At 34.5% G+C, this 15,899-nt stretch overlaps 2 pseudogenes; both read right to left on the reverse strand.

Moving 5' to 3' along the window:
* Positions 1 to 6,261: 6,261 nt before the first annotated feature.
* On the reverse strand, positions 6,262 to 7,191 carry LOC140693358 (olfactory receptor 5M3-like; annotated as a pseudogene).
* A 7,095-nt stretch (positions 7,192 to 14,286) lies between these two features.
* On the reverse strand, positions 14,287 to 15,216 carry LOC140693357 (olfactory receptor 5M3-like; annotated as a pseudogene).
* Between the last annotated feature and the right edge of the window lie 683 nt (positions 15,217 to 15,899).

A 15,899-nucleotide genomic window follows, 5' to 3' on the forward strand; every position in this document is an offset into this window, starting at 1 on the left:
CCCGTGTTGACTTCTCCAAGAAATAAAAATTTGCTGTGAGTTCTTAAGGCTGCATCTGTATAATTACCATCATCTCGGGAATTTAAGCTCTGCATATTAATTGTGCTTGAAGGGGATGTTACTGACATATAAATGGGTCTTTGTAATTGCTTAGGTTAATTCATTTTACAAACATCAAAGCCAGTTATATGTCAGATATATTTGTTATATCTAGAAGTATTCTAAATTCTGGAAATAGGAGGTTAAACAATATATACAGGATTCTGGCTTGCATCAGAATTTATTCTCATTGAAAAGAAGTAAAGGATAAATATACAAGTGAGATACTTCAGGGATTGGAGTCACAGTGACAAATGCACAGTTTGCCAATGGGATCAGATATAAGGAGAGGCAGGATGCAGACAGGGTGATAGAAGATCTCTTTGAAAATATGACTCTTTTACTTAGTGAGAAGAAACCAGCAATGTAGAAATACAGGGAAGAAGAGAATGAAAATTCAAAAGGAACTCTTAGCTTGCCATGTTGAAAAAGAGTGTTTCTAGAGCCATTCCTTTAACATTAAACAGTGTGTAAATTCTATGATTATATCACGATCCCCTCCAATCCATAGCAGAGGACATTTAGGAAGTTAATTAGTCTTTATGAACTATTTTCCCATCTCTTGATTATTCACATGGGGATGAAATACACCACGAATAAAGTAAATTGGGCACATAAGATAGGAGGCACTGAAGTTTCATTTCTGATCTGCCTTCCTCCTTTCTGTAGATTTCCATGATTGTAGATCATCTGGCTTCTCTTAAGTGTGGAAATACTCAGCCAGATGAGAGATGCAGACTCTGGTTAGGAAGCAGAGCTAAGATCAGGGATTTTTCCTATGTAAAAACTCATGACCCTGCTCAATGAGCCCATACTTTCCAACCAACAGACTTTGACTGGGTTAATGGTACTACTAAGCATAAAATATATTTAACAAAAGCATCAAAGCATCTAAGAAACAGACTAAAACTACTTCTCCAATTTTGCTTCCTGCATGATGTGTGTATTTTTCTTCCTCTACACATAATTGTTAGCTCTGTGATAGTAGCATTAGTCTCATTCATCTTGGAACTCTTTAAACTGCCTGGCTTAGCTGTTAAATATAACTGATACTCAGCAATATTCACACAAGATTTTTTAAAGTGTCCTGATCTCTAGATCAGCTTTATGTAATGCATTACAGTACTCCAATGTTCTTAAAGCCTCTAGGAAAGATTGCTTTAGTGACAACTGTCTCAGCTTTAAAATATGAGTAAAAATAGCTAATTTTTGTTGAGTGCTTACTAAAACTTTTGCATATAAAGTTCCAATGGACCAGGTTCTATTCACATAGTCAATCTAAAACTGTGGAAACTGAGGCACTGAAAGGCTAAGAAGGTCTTCCTGGATCAGACATCTGCTAATTGGTCAGACTGAGATGCAAACTAATTAATTCGACTTCCATGTTATAGCCTTAATAATCTTATATTGCTGCCTCTTTGATAATCTATTCCAATATTCTATTTCTTTACATTTAAATTTTCAGTTTGAGTATCCTCCAAAAAAGAAGAATATTATCCTTTGAATAGTTCATTCTTGATGAACCAGAAGAGCTTTGCATGTAGGCTGAACTACAGAGTAAATGGACCACTGCTTCATGCTACCACTCAAGGTTAGGCGAACCCGTAGTCCTAGGATCAGATGGTCAAGTGACTTCTGGGATAGAGCCAATTTATTATATAAGTGTGCATCATCTATTAAACAATTAAAAATATAGAATGTGTAACATATGAGTTTTAAAAATGAATCTTAATAATGTTTTTGGAATTTCTCATGAAGAGAAACAGTGAAGGCATAATTACTGCTCTAATCATTTCCACTGACACAAAATCTTCAACTCCATCCACATTTATTTTAAAACACAATGTGAAAATCAATGGTCATTGTAGAGAAGAGGTAAAAGGATAAATAATGCAGGATAATTTTTTTGTTAATCCCTATTGTAGCTAGATCAGGCATATGAAGTTTTAAATAAACTGTGGATACAAATAAGACTATTTCCCTGTAATATATTTCCACACAATAAAGCACTGTGATAACCAATAAGTCTACAAATGAGGTCTTAGTCTACTCTTCAAAACAAGAATAAAAATTAAAAGATGCAACTGTATTAATCTGTATTGTAAAGGGTGTAAAATTTGCAGACATACCTTCAGCAGTGAGAAAAGCAAGTGATAATGACTCACTATTTATTATAAAACCTTGAACACTGAGAGGATTGAGAGCATCTCCCCAAGGAACTACCCAGGTAATTATGAAAGAAAAGATAAAAACATCTCAGGGGTAAGAGAAGTTAAGGAGTGTTACTGAGGAGACTACTTTTTATGGTTCTAAAATTAAGAAATCAAAATTCTTAATATAATGGTTTAATCTCTCCCACCTTCACATGGGTTCTGCTTCCTTCTATTCACACCTGACAATTATGCACCTCGGAAAAACAGTCATGGTTTGCATTATAAACTTTTGGTCAGTCATTTTCATGTCTGTTGTGCTACATTTCTAGTAAGCATCATCTCTCAAGAGACACCATCACAGCAATGCTTGCCCTACACATCTCATGGATGTTAGACACATGACAGATGCCTCAGAGACCATTTGGAAACATCTACAGAGAATGAGTAAAAGTAGAGGTAATTGGTGAAGAAGTTGATTATAGTAGAACAACCTGTTTCACTTAACTGAGGCTCTTCTGGGGGTCAGTAGAGTACTGATTTTGATGTCAGAAGGATCAGGAATCAAACCTCCTTAACTCTGTACTTTAATTATGTGTCATTGGGTGAGTAATGATTCTCAGCTTCAGTTCTCATCTGCAGAATGTGAGACTACTATCTCCTAGGCTGGGGTGGGGATCTCAGATAACATAGGGCTAACTCTCAGGACAATGTCTGTCTCATACGAAGCTCTCAAAGACTTGAAATTCTTTTTGCATTTTCTCTTATAAACAGTTCACAAGTATGAAGTCGCCACCTCTGTAGGACTGTGGTCAATATCATTGCTATGTTGAAGGATAAAAATATGCATACATAAAATAACTCTGAGGTTAAGTTTTTCTACCAAGTTTAGGTAGCTAACTGGTTAAAGAAACAGAATGCCAATGTGGATCATTCATAAACTCTAAACTATTTACTACCCCAAGTTCATCTGCAAAATAATGCTCAGGCAAAGTTTTCTTCTGCATTCTTTATCCCTGAGTACCCACAAATCCTAAGTTCCTTCTCACTCATTATGAAGACAGTGCATCTGGTGAACTCTTTGGTACCATGCTATTATAATGTAGCATGCACTCTCTCAATTAAATGTACATTTAAAAAGAAGAAAGTGTGTGCTTGTGTGTTGGAGAGAGCAAAATACAGAGAGAGAGTGACAAAGAAAGATAAACACACTTTATTTTGGAAATGCTGAAATGTAACGACATTGATGTAGAAATGAATGTAACATTAAGGTGTAGTATTATAAGTATTTTACAAAACTATCCTGAATTTTCAGCAAATGGCAAAATTGCTTTACCTTCTGCTCAATAATCTAAACTCATGGAAATTATGAGCCAGAAGAGATCTCGGAGTCAGACACTAGAACCTAAAACTTAACTGGATGAATAACAAGAAATGATTAGATCAAGGTCACCCACAAATTTATTTGAAATCTGGAAACTCAAACCATGAACATGAGTGAACCATTTACCTTGCTGTCATCATTCTTCATGTAACACTAAACCAACACTCCAGAAAGTAAGTAGAGAAAGCAGTTCACTTTTGAAGAAAAAGATGTAACAAAGATCATCCAAATCCACTTACTCACAGGTATTAAAATGCTTTAAAACCATATTTTAAAATTTGTTAGTAATCAGCAACTAATTTGGTATGTCAAGTTTTCCAATAAATGGTGAATTAATGGTTTTACTGCCAAAAGAAATTACTTTTAACTCACTTAAAAGTAACAATAAGTAAATAAAATCTTAAATTCTTTTAGGGGTTTAAGTTTTGAAACTCTAAGCAAAGTAATATTATAATTTAATTTGAATAAGCAATTTATTTATATGCAAATAGCTTTAAAGTTTTGACCATGATGTATGTGCTTGTATGTGGAAATGAGTTCATATGCATCACTGGTTTCCCTTAAGGAAAATAAAATCTCAAAAATGGCCAAAGAAGAATGTTTGCTCTCACACTGCCCCGATCTCATTTATATTTACATCTTTGCAGATCAATTTGTGATTACTTAAATGCATCATTTAAATGTGTGATTGAACTTTCAGTAGCTATGTGTTATCTAAATCAAGAGAGCAGATTATTTATTATTCATTTATTTATTTATTTTTATTAGAGGACATAGAAACTTTATGGAAGTTCAAGTTGCAAGGTTATTGCCTCATGCTTATACTTACCTAAATGAGGTGCAAGAGTGAACCAGATTATATTAATATATTATATCAGTACATGTCATTGTTAATGACAGACGCCCTCAATATTTTATTTCTTTCAAATACAAAAGTTATTTTAAAGTATTTAATACCATATCTAAGTCACAAATGTGCCAAATATTCTGCATGAATATCAATTTAATTTTTTAAGTGAAAACTGTGCTTTCAAAATGAAACATTTAAATCCATTTGCTCACAGATATTAAAATGCTTTAAAACCATATTTTAAACAAGGGCTTTCCAAAATATACAAGCAGCCAGTACAACTCAAAAACAAAAAATCAAACAACCCAATCTAAAAATGAGCAGAAGACCTAAATGAGCATTTCTCCAATGAAAACATACAAATGGCTAAATGGCACATGAAAAAAATGCTCAATATCGCTAACTATCAAAGAAATGCAAATCAAAACTATAATGAGGTATCACCTCACACCTGTCAGGATGTCTATCATTAAAGAGTCCACAAATGATAAATGCTGGAGTGGTTGTGGAGAGAAGGAAACTTTCCTACACTATTGGTGGAAATGTAGCCTTGTGCACCCATTATGGAAAACAGTATGATAATTCCTTGAAAAACTAAAATTAGACTTACCATATGATCCAGCAATCCCACTTCTCGGTACATATCCAAATGAAACTCTAATTAAAATAGGTGTCTGCTCACCAGTGTGCATAGCAGCACTATATACAATAAATAGCCAAGTGTTGGAAACAATCTGAATGTCCATCAACAGATGATTGAATATAGAAGATATTCACTCTCTGTCTCTCTCTGTCTCCCTCTATATATACACACACACACATACATATATATATATATCACACATGTACAATAGAATACTACTCAGCTATATAAAAGGATAAAATAATGTCATTTACACCAACATAGATGGACCTGGAGAACATCATAATACATGAAGTAACCTAGAAAGAGAAAGAATACCATATGATATCACTTATATGTGAAATTTTTAAAAATGACACAAATAGATTTATTTAAAAACCAGAAACAGACTCACAGACATAAAAAAACAAACTATGGTTTCCAGGGGGGTGGGAAGGTGAAGAGATGTCGGGAGACCAAAATTTACAGACACTAATTACTATATATAAAATAGATAAACAATAATGTCCTACTGAATAGCACAGGGAACTATATTCAATATTATGTAATAGTCCATAATAAAAAATATGAAAAGGAATACATATATATATATAAATAGCTGAATCACTATGTCATGCATCAGAAATTAACACATTGTAAACCAGCTCTTCTTCAATAAAAATTTTAAAAAGACATAAAATATAAAAGAAAAAAATAATACCAGTGACTTATTATGAAATAATAGTCAATTTAAGCATTTAAAAGTAATAACATATATACTGCATCAATGCCTATTTTAGGTGCAAGAAGGGACCATAATAGTTCTTCTAAAATCAGAATTGAGAGAGTGGGCTTTTAAAATACTGAAAGACCATAAAAAAATATTTATAGTTACAAAATAATCTACTATTGTGTGGAAGGAAAGATAATAAATGACATTGTCAGCATGGTTTCATGCGTTATAGAACGAGGGTGTCTTGTTTACAATGTGTTTCTTTTGTCCTTACACCGTTCTTCCCTATTGAATTGTATAGTAGCTTTGTCTGTTCATTGAAAACAAAAATAACAAATTTCCTCAAAATTATCCAAGAGAAACAGTTAATTTCTTCCTCTTTTACTGAGCCATGGGTCTCATCAGACATTTAAACTTTCTATTTTATTTAGTTAAAAATGTTCTGAAGATCACTTTGCTCATGGCCTCCCTCACATCTTTGTTCCTGAGGCTGTAGATCATGGGATTCAACATGGGAATCACCGTGGTTTAAAACACAGCCATCATTTTCCCCTGCTCTGCGGACTCCTCGGTGGGACGTCTGAAATAGATGAAAATAAGAGTTCCATAAAATATGATGACCACTGTTAAATGGGAGCCACAGGTGGAAAAGGTCTTCCGCCTCCCATCTGCAGAGTGCATTCACAGAATGGCAATGGGAATAAACAGGTAAGATATGATCACTACAGTTAGAGAATAAGTGAAGTTAATGCCTGCAAGTATGATCATCGAATATTCCTTAACAAAGGTCCCAGCACAGGCCATCTTGATGAAAGCTGGGTATGCACAGAAGTGGTTGATCTCAACTTTTCCACAGAAGTACAAGCCATGCGTCAATAATGTGGCTGCCAGACTCATCAGAAAACCATATATGTAAGGGAAAAAAATCAGTCGCATACAGACAAGCCTTGACATTTTGCTGCCATAGAGCAGAGGGTTGCCAACTGCCATGTACTTGTCAAAGGCCATCACAGTGACAATAAAAATCTCTATGCAGACAAGGGCTATAATGAAGAAACACTGTACAAAGCAACCAGCGTAAGAAATAGTTTTTGTCTCTGATAACAGGTTTTCCAACATTTTAGGGGTGACATTGGAAGAAAACCACACATCCACAAATGACAGATGACTTAGAAAAAAGTACATGGGGCTGCTGAGCTGTGGACTGACCTTAATTAACATGATCATGCCAATATCACCCACCACAGTGATGATGTAGAGCACCAGGAAAATGATGAGGAAGACGACTTGCCATTCCTGACGACTGGTGAGTCCCAAGAGAATAAATACTGTCACATAGGTGAAATTGAGCATTTTCTCAGTTCTGGGTCAATATTAGCTACAAATCCCTGTGATAACTACAAGGAAATAAATTTCAAAATCACATGGTGACCATGTATTAATTTACATTTTTATCCATGCCTTTTTTCATTTTTTTCTTTATTAAACATCTATGACTGCATTTTGCTACTGTTTTCAGCAAATCATTTCTGAGCACTTGCTAACATAACGTGCTCTCAGAATGCTACCTGGTTGGATAAATACAGAGCCCCACTTACATAACAGGTGTACAAAACTTGATTGAAACACGCTAGTACATGATAGTGAATTTGCCAAATTTCCAAGACCACTTCTTCAACATCCCTTGTTTCCAACACTGGCTTGTTTGCTATTTTCATATTTTGAATCTATTTTGGAGGGCTATAGTTCTCTTTTTATCATCACTCAAAATTACTATTTTATCTCTGTTTCATTATAGGCATATTCTCCATGATTAGAGAAGGAAGTCACTTAATCAAATAATTCACCAGCCCTAAATGTCAGATAAAAATTATTTTTAATCTAACCTCATCCTTGGATTCATTTAAAGAGGGATGAACTGATCACAGCAGTCATCAAAATACAGGTGTAAGCCATTTATACACATTTCTACATTGTGCACAGTACCTGGACACAGACTCTTGGCATCTCTAATGTGTAATTGTAATCTACTAGACATCATCTGCTCTTACGTTCTGGAGAGTCAAACAGAAGTAAGACAAGGAGATCAATGTCTATTCAGAGTGGTGTTGGTGTCAATGGTCTTTCTAAAACCATGGTGTACTCTTATAGAGTTATGCTGGAGGCAGAAAATGGGGAATGTTTGCCTTTTCTTTGGTGATCAATGGAGTTCTTCCTGGATATAGGTTGTATCATAGGAACATTTTTCTAGAACAATATTTCCAAAATTATTTTCCTATAGAAACACTATAGGTATTGTGGAAAAAAATCCACAAGGGTTCACTCATCAGATAATGAGAAATTTTTGTATCTTCTGCAAACTCTTAGAGACACATGACTTATCTAGTAAAGGTAAACTTTGAGAAGCTGTGTGGGAAAGAATTCTATTATACTTAGTCTAGCTGGCATTTACCTAGCTTAAAAATGAAGGAAAGGAGAGAGAATAATAAAGCAAAAAGAGAGACACAGAGAGAGAGAGTTCCTCAAAATCAGCAAACATTAAAGTTCTTTGGGACACAGAGAATAATTCTACCAAAAAAGATTCCTGAGAGAACTTTGTAACAGGGCAATGAGTTTGTTGGAGTTAGGACTGTGCCATGCTCTCCAAGGTCTAAATGTCATTTGATTATTCCCAGAACCCTTGTTTTTACCTCCAGGATTATACTTTGTGTAACTACCCTCTGATGTGTATCCAAAGTTATCTTAGAGTTATGACCAAGAAAGATCACAGCAGGTAAGAAGATGACCTCATTGTCAGAGTGAAAATAAATAGACTCTTATTCACAAAAGTAATCCACTGCCTTCTACTCACCCCTTTTGTAAAGAAAAGGTTTTCATGAGGAAGGAGAATGCTATGAACGCAAGTAAATTAGACTGACAAATGACTCCTGGGTCTTAGGCTAATTAGTAAAAAATTGAAGCATTAACTCATGGCTTAAAAATATTAGGAATAATAAGAGTTAAAATTGGAAAAGATAAAACCCTTTGTTTTGTGATGTAAAGAATACCATTCTCTCTGTATAATTTTGGTTTCTTCTCCCCATCCACCCACCTCCCCATCCCAAGGCCTCATGTCACCTTTATGGAACTCATTCTCCCCTCAAAGAGTTTTTGATGGTCAATTTGACGTGTCCATTTGGATTTAAGAATACGTAGTTAGACACAGACACAATAAAGCTTAGAGAACACATGTGATCACTTTGGATTATAGTTTGGCATCAATCTATGCCTAAAGCAGAGTTTCATTAAAATTATATTAAAGATTAAATCAAGTGCTTGGTTTGCTATTGCTCAGCTTATGTTCATAGTATGTGTATTAACAAATTTACTAAAATTATTTATCTACCAATTTATTATTCATGTTATAAAACTTACGTTATCTCCTTAAAGGAATATACTTGTGAGTCTTTAGGAAATAAAAGGTGACTTCAAATCACGAGGTGGAAAGTAGTAATATGGAAGTATTTTTTTGTTTTGGGGCATTTTTTTATTCCAAAGTTTCTCAGATATGTTCAGTAACCACGTGTGGCACTTATAAAGCTAAAAAACTAATGCAAACAAAATTATAAACCAGTTGCATTACGACAGGCAATTGAGTGAATATGGTGATGGTGTGGTTTGTTCTTGACAGTGTGGAGCAAGTGTGTCACAATCTGCTTCTATATTCATATATATCACCTGTGACAACCCAAATCTTCACATCTTTTTATTTTTTGAACTTCCGTGGAATCATTCTGACATAAAGATCAATTGTTTTTTAACTATTTTGTTAAATATTGATGCCTACTCAAATTAAAACCTTGCTGTTCAACTTTGTTTTTAACCCTCAAAAAACCTTTTTAATAGATTTGAGAAAAAAGAAAAAACAGGTAATACCAAGTAGGAAGACAAGTTGATTAAATATTCTCCCTCTCTGCTGGTTGTACACTTTTCTAGTGTGTTGCTATGTGCTCAGCTTTAGAGCGGAGCCTAGAAAGTCTGGAAAGGAGAGCAAACATATTATGAGTACAGTCAGCCCTCTTGCAGGTTCCACATCCATGGATACAATGAACCTTGAATGGAAAATATATATTTTTTTAATCCAGAAAGTTCCAAAAGCCAAAACTTGAATTTGCCAGGCTATGGCAACTATTTACAAAACATTTGCATCGCATTGGGTGTTAGACATAATCTAGACATGATTTAAAGTATATGAGAGGGTGTGCATCAGTTATATGCAAAAACTACACCTTTCCATAGAAGGGACTTGATCAATTGCAGATTTCGGTAACCTGGGAGGCAGCGGGGGTCCTGGAACACACCCCTGTCAGATACTGACGGAGGACTGCATCTGTCCTGAATGTGCTGTAGGATTATATCGAGCTGCCTGTGTACACGTTCAGTCCATGGGAACAGGAACAGGAAAAAAGATCACAGATCTATCTGTAACCTGCCCAAACTATGCTAATTCATTTGTAAAAATGTAAAAAAGAATATATTAACTTTTGAAATAGATGAATTCCCTAAACAAGAAAAAATGGATTTTTTAAGATTCACAGGTTCATAGACAAAGAGAAATTAATGGAAGATCTGCTTAAGACAGCATCACAAAAGACAGGAGAAATACAAAGATGAAGGAGAGAGTCTGTGCCTGGAACAGGGTGACTGGCCTTTCCACAGATCGTGCTGATGCCGAGTCAGCAGTGTGCCTGGGCTGCCCGTGGTTTTCGCACTCTTGCATTTATCAAAGATTAGCAATAGAGGAATTCTTGTTTGAAAACCAGATCTAATTACAGGCAACCAAGGGTGCCTGAGGAAAAAAAAGAAGATATAAAAAAGTGGTTTTGTTAGTACTTTGCAAAAATTAAATCCATGTAAACTTGCATGGTGATTAGCCAGGTGATACAGAGTGATGATGAGTTCACAGCAAAGTGGAATGATCAGCTCTGATCTTAGTGGGTGTGAGGTCTGGGGAAGAATGGAGGGTCTGGGGAACTGAGAAGCACTTACAGGATTTTCCTCGCCATCTCCAGGCAAAGTAGATGTACCCAAACAGCCATGTTGCTGCATTTTGTATTTCAAATTAAGTTACACATGAATGTGGATTCTTTCTCCTTCAGGTTCAGGCATGAGAAATTATAAAGTATTTCATTCTGTTGCTTTGTCAGACATTGGCTGAATTCTGGCTCCATGACTTCTTTAAGAACTTGGACAGGATTACTCATGTTTTGTTTATAATTTCACTATACTAATATGATGTAACAATAATAACAGTATTAATTTCTTTGTGTGTTTGTGAATATGAAAAGATTTATTACACACTAACACATAATAAATATTCAAGGCACAATTATTATTAAATATTAAATGCACTCCTGGAAACTGTAGCTTCCATTAATAGTTTGCAATAATCAAATAATCAAATCTCTATAGAAAATTTCTTTCTATTTCTCTCTCTGACACACACAAATACAAATCTACACATAGATAACATTTATGAAATAATTAAAGTTAATTCATGTTAATGTTAGTGATAGAGAATAAATGTAAATAAAATTCAAGATGCAACCTTCATTTTCCAGTTCCAGATCAATGCATTTGTGTGCCAACCTCAGAATGAAGAGAAGTGTTCCCAGAAAGGATGCAGAATTGAACATTGGAGGCTGTAGAAGAGATGGCAAACAACATGAACCAGGCAAAAGAGAAACTGGAAGGACACAGAAGTTTTCCTTAAATGTTTACATTAGAAAAAAGAAGCAATTAAGAGGCTTTCACCAGAAATGACCCTGGGGAAAGTGCATCTCCAGAGGAACACATACTGATGAGATTTGTGGTTTTTATTTTATTTTATTTTTTTTACAATTTGTACAATTTTATTTTTCCCCAAACTCAAACTCAAGTTATTTTGAAGGTGTCCTGGGACCAAATGACATGATTTGCTTTGAGTTTGCATCACACTAATCCTGGTGATGGTGTCACTTAACCTGCATAAGCCAGTTCTGTGTTCTGTATTTCATGATCTTGTGACTCCACTTTTCCAGTGAAAGATGAAACAAGTATGAGTCCCTGAAACTAAAATTATGACTTAGCACACAACTGTGTGGCTCAGCTCTAAACCACCTGCAGAGGTTTTTTGCTCAGTTATCATCTCAAAGAAATCTACCTTTATTCCCATGACTAAATTAGAAGCACTCTTTTGCTCCTTTATATCATGATATTTTTTCCAGATTTCACCATAACATATCTAACATACTATATGACTTATTTATATATTATGCTAATTGTTTACATATGTCTCACACCCCTAGACTCATGAGATCAAGAATTTCTTTTTCTGTTTTGCTCATTGATAACAAATAACTAAAACAGTGCCTGGTACATAATAGGCACTCAGCTAATATTTGTTAGATGAATGAGTCATTAATTAATTAAAGAACAGAATAGAATGCTGGGGAATGAACTAAGAGAAATAGAAACAAGTTGATGTATAATATTACTGGCATTTAAAATTACCAGGGATAAGAAGATTATTTAAAAAACCAAGTGGCAATTAATATTTTATGAAAATTAGTATTAGTTTCTTGCTTCAGACCAAATGCAAAAAAGAAATCCTAAATCATTTAAATTAAGCATAAATATGCTAATATATGTATCCATTGCATGAGCTGTTATGTGAATGGTTATACAGTTTATTTATTTATTTAAAACATTTTATTTTTATATTTTATTTATTTGTTATTATATTTTAAATTGTTTTATTCTGGCAGTGAGGGGGTGGTAATTAAGTTTACTTACTTTTTTTAGAGGAGATACTGGGGATTGAACCCAGAACCTCATGCATGCTAAGCACATGCTCTACCACTTGAGCTATACCCTCCCCCATACAGTTTGTTTATAATTGTTAAAATAACACAGCTGGCCATAACAACCTTTAAAATCTCTTGGTTTTCAAGTGCACTAAGTTTTACAATCTGTGGTCAGGAGAGAGCTAAGTAGAGAAAGTAGTTCTGTTGTGGGTGAAGTAGGCCGTTTGGTGTTATACACTAAATGTAGTGGGCAGGGAAATAATGTAGTATGACACTGTATATAATACAACATAAAGTGTAATAAATGACATCATTATGTTGGTTAATTCATGTTACAACTAGTCTGATCCTTTGGAAAATCCTAAGTAGCAACTCCTGCAAAGTCCTAATCAGGTTGACTATTCTGAAACACATGCACCCACACAAACACACACACACACGTACAAACAGAAATATCCATACATGTACATGTGGATGGATGTGTAACAGGTATATATATATGTATATACACATATACAATGCATGCATGATTTTGCTTTATTTGTGAAAATCCTGCTTTATTTTTTAAATTTCTTGAGAAAATATTGTTAAATAAAAGAAAAGAAACAGGACTTCAATCTTGACAAGAAATGTTATAGATTTTGTGCATTTACAATCAAAATCAGCAATTTGTGCCTCAAATTGTTCTCATCTTTTAAGTAAAAGTAATTTGAAACAGAGGCAACAATATTGTTAAAAAAAAAACCACAATTCAGGGCATCTGTTTTATTGATGATTTGTTAATTTTAAAAATAGATATAAAATGGATGACAAGTTAAAAATGCATGTGCTAGAATCAATGAGGTTTCAGCTGGTTTCTACTACCACCAAACCCCAAAACACTTCAATAATAAAGGAAAGAAAGAAAAAGTAAATATATATCTACACTTTCCCCAATAGGTTTATGGAAATACAATCCAAAACTAACCAATGAGATTGTGTTTCTACCTTCTGATAGTCATTATAAGGTAAGATACAAATAGGATTTAAATACATATGTTTACATATAAATGAGGTTTATTTAATTAATTAGCATACATTTGAAAAGGTAATCTCATATAGCATACAGTTAATTCATTAGCATTTCTTACATGGAGCTTATAACATATTCTGCAGAAATTATTCCACTGTCAGGGTTGTTGTCTACAATGACTACTAGTGAAATAGTAGTCAATTTCAGTATTTAAAAATAACAACATACATCCTGAACCACCACCTCATTTAGATGCAAGAAGGGACCATTACAATACTTCTAAAAACAGAATTGAAAGAGTGGACTTGTAAAATACTGAAAAGCCATAACAAATGCTTCCAGCTACAAAATGACCTGCTGACTCTGACACTGTGTGGGAAAGGATGCTGTTGTCAGCATGCTTTCATATCGTCATGTGTTATAGACCCAGGGAGTCCTGTTTACAATGTGCTGCTTTTATACTTACACCTTATTCCTTATTCAACTGTATAGTGTCTTTGTCTGTTCATTGAAAACAAAAATAACAATTTTTCCTCAACGTTATCCAAGAGAAATAGTTAATTCTAACCCTTCTACTGAACCATGGGTTTCGTCATATATTTTGTTTCTATTTTATTTCATTAAGTATGTCTTACTGATCGCTTTGCTCATAGCCTCCTTCATATCTTTGTTCCTGAGGCTGTAGATCATGGGATTCAACATGGGAATCACCATGGTATAAAACACAGCCACCATTTTCCCCTGCTCCATGGACTCTTCAGTTGGACTTCTGAGGTACATGAAGAAGAGAGTTCCATAAAATATGGTGACAGCTGTCAAATGAGATCCGCACATGGAGAAGGCTTTCTTTTTTCCTTCTGTTGAGTGCATTCTTAGGATGGCAATAAGGATAAATATGTAGGAGATGATAATGACTAGCAAAGAGTAAGAGAAGTTGAGACCCGCCATTGTGCGCATGGTGTATTCTTTAATGAAGGTTCCTGCGCAGGCCATCTTGATGAGGGCTAGGTCTGCACAGTAGAAGTGGTTGATCTCAATGTTCCCACAGAAGTACAAGCCGTGGGTCCACAATGTGGAGATGAAACTAATAAAGAAGCCATATACATAAGGAAAAGAGATCAGTCAAATACAGACAATCCTTGACATTCTGCTGCCATAGAGCAGAGGGTTGCCAATTGCCATGTACCTGTCAAAGGCCATCACAGCGAGGATGACTTCTACATGGATGAAGGCAATGAAGAAGAAACACTGCACTGTACAACCAGGGTAGGAAATAGTTTTGGTCTCAGACACCAAATTTTCCAACCTTTTGGGAGTGACATTAGAGGAGAACCACACATCTGCAAAAGACAAGTGACTGAGGAAAAAATACATGGGGCTGTTGAGCTGGGGACTGACCCTGATGGGTACGATCACACCAACGTTCCCAACCAGGGTGACAATGTAGACCAGTAAGAAGACCACAAAGAACAGGAGCTGTAATTCAGGATGACTAGTTAGTCCCAAGAGAATAAATTCTGTCACATCAGTAAAATTGAGCATTTTCTTGAATCTGATCCAGGCAGAGATGCACTTTGTCTAATAAAATAAACAGAAATAAAAAATACATATCTCAAATATAGTCATTCTTCATTTGTATTTTATCTTACCAATCCATTCTCTTTCAATTCCTCTGCAAGTTTTCTTTTTATCTCTCCTCTCCTTTCCCCCATGTCTTTACTAAGCAGTATTTCTTTCCCTTATGCACATATATATACATAAGTTTTCTTTTACAGAGAAACTGGCAGAATAATATAAAATTATAGAATATAATGACACAACTTATTTCATCTAGTTTTACTTGTTTATAAAGAAAAAGTTTAGAGAAAGAATTTTTGTTCTTGCTCTCTCCTGGAAAGGGAAAGAATTTTTACTAATGGTCCCAACTTTTAGGAAGTGCATACTTTTTTATTCACTAGATTTATAGAGTTAGAAGGTCTATAAAATATGTAAGAAATTTATTCAAAGTCATAAGCAAAGAAATGCTGATCCATAATCAGATAGTTAAATGATACCTCCATTTCTTAACCTTGAAAGCTTGAGATGTTTTTTATTTTAAAAAATGACCTAATAACACTGTATAAAATGGTTTAAAATAAAACAACTATCTTTATTGGAAAAAAAGAAAAGAAAAAAACCTCTTAAAGCATTACATTGATTTGGTGATTTTTTTTCTAATTTGGAAA

Source organism: Vicugna pacos, unplaced genomic scaffold, assembly GCF_048564905.1.
Source record: "Vicugna pacos unplaced genomic scaffold, VicPac4 scaffold_19, whole genome shotgun sequence".
Taxonomy (NCBI): domain Eukaryota; kingdom Metazoa; phylum Chordata; class Mammalia; order Artiodactyla; family Camelidae; genus Vicugna; species Vicugna pacos.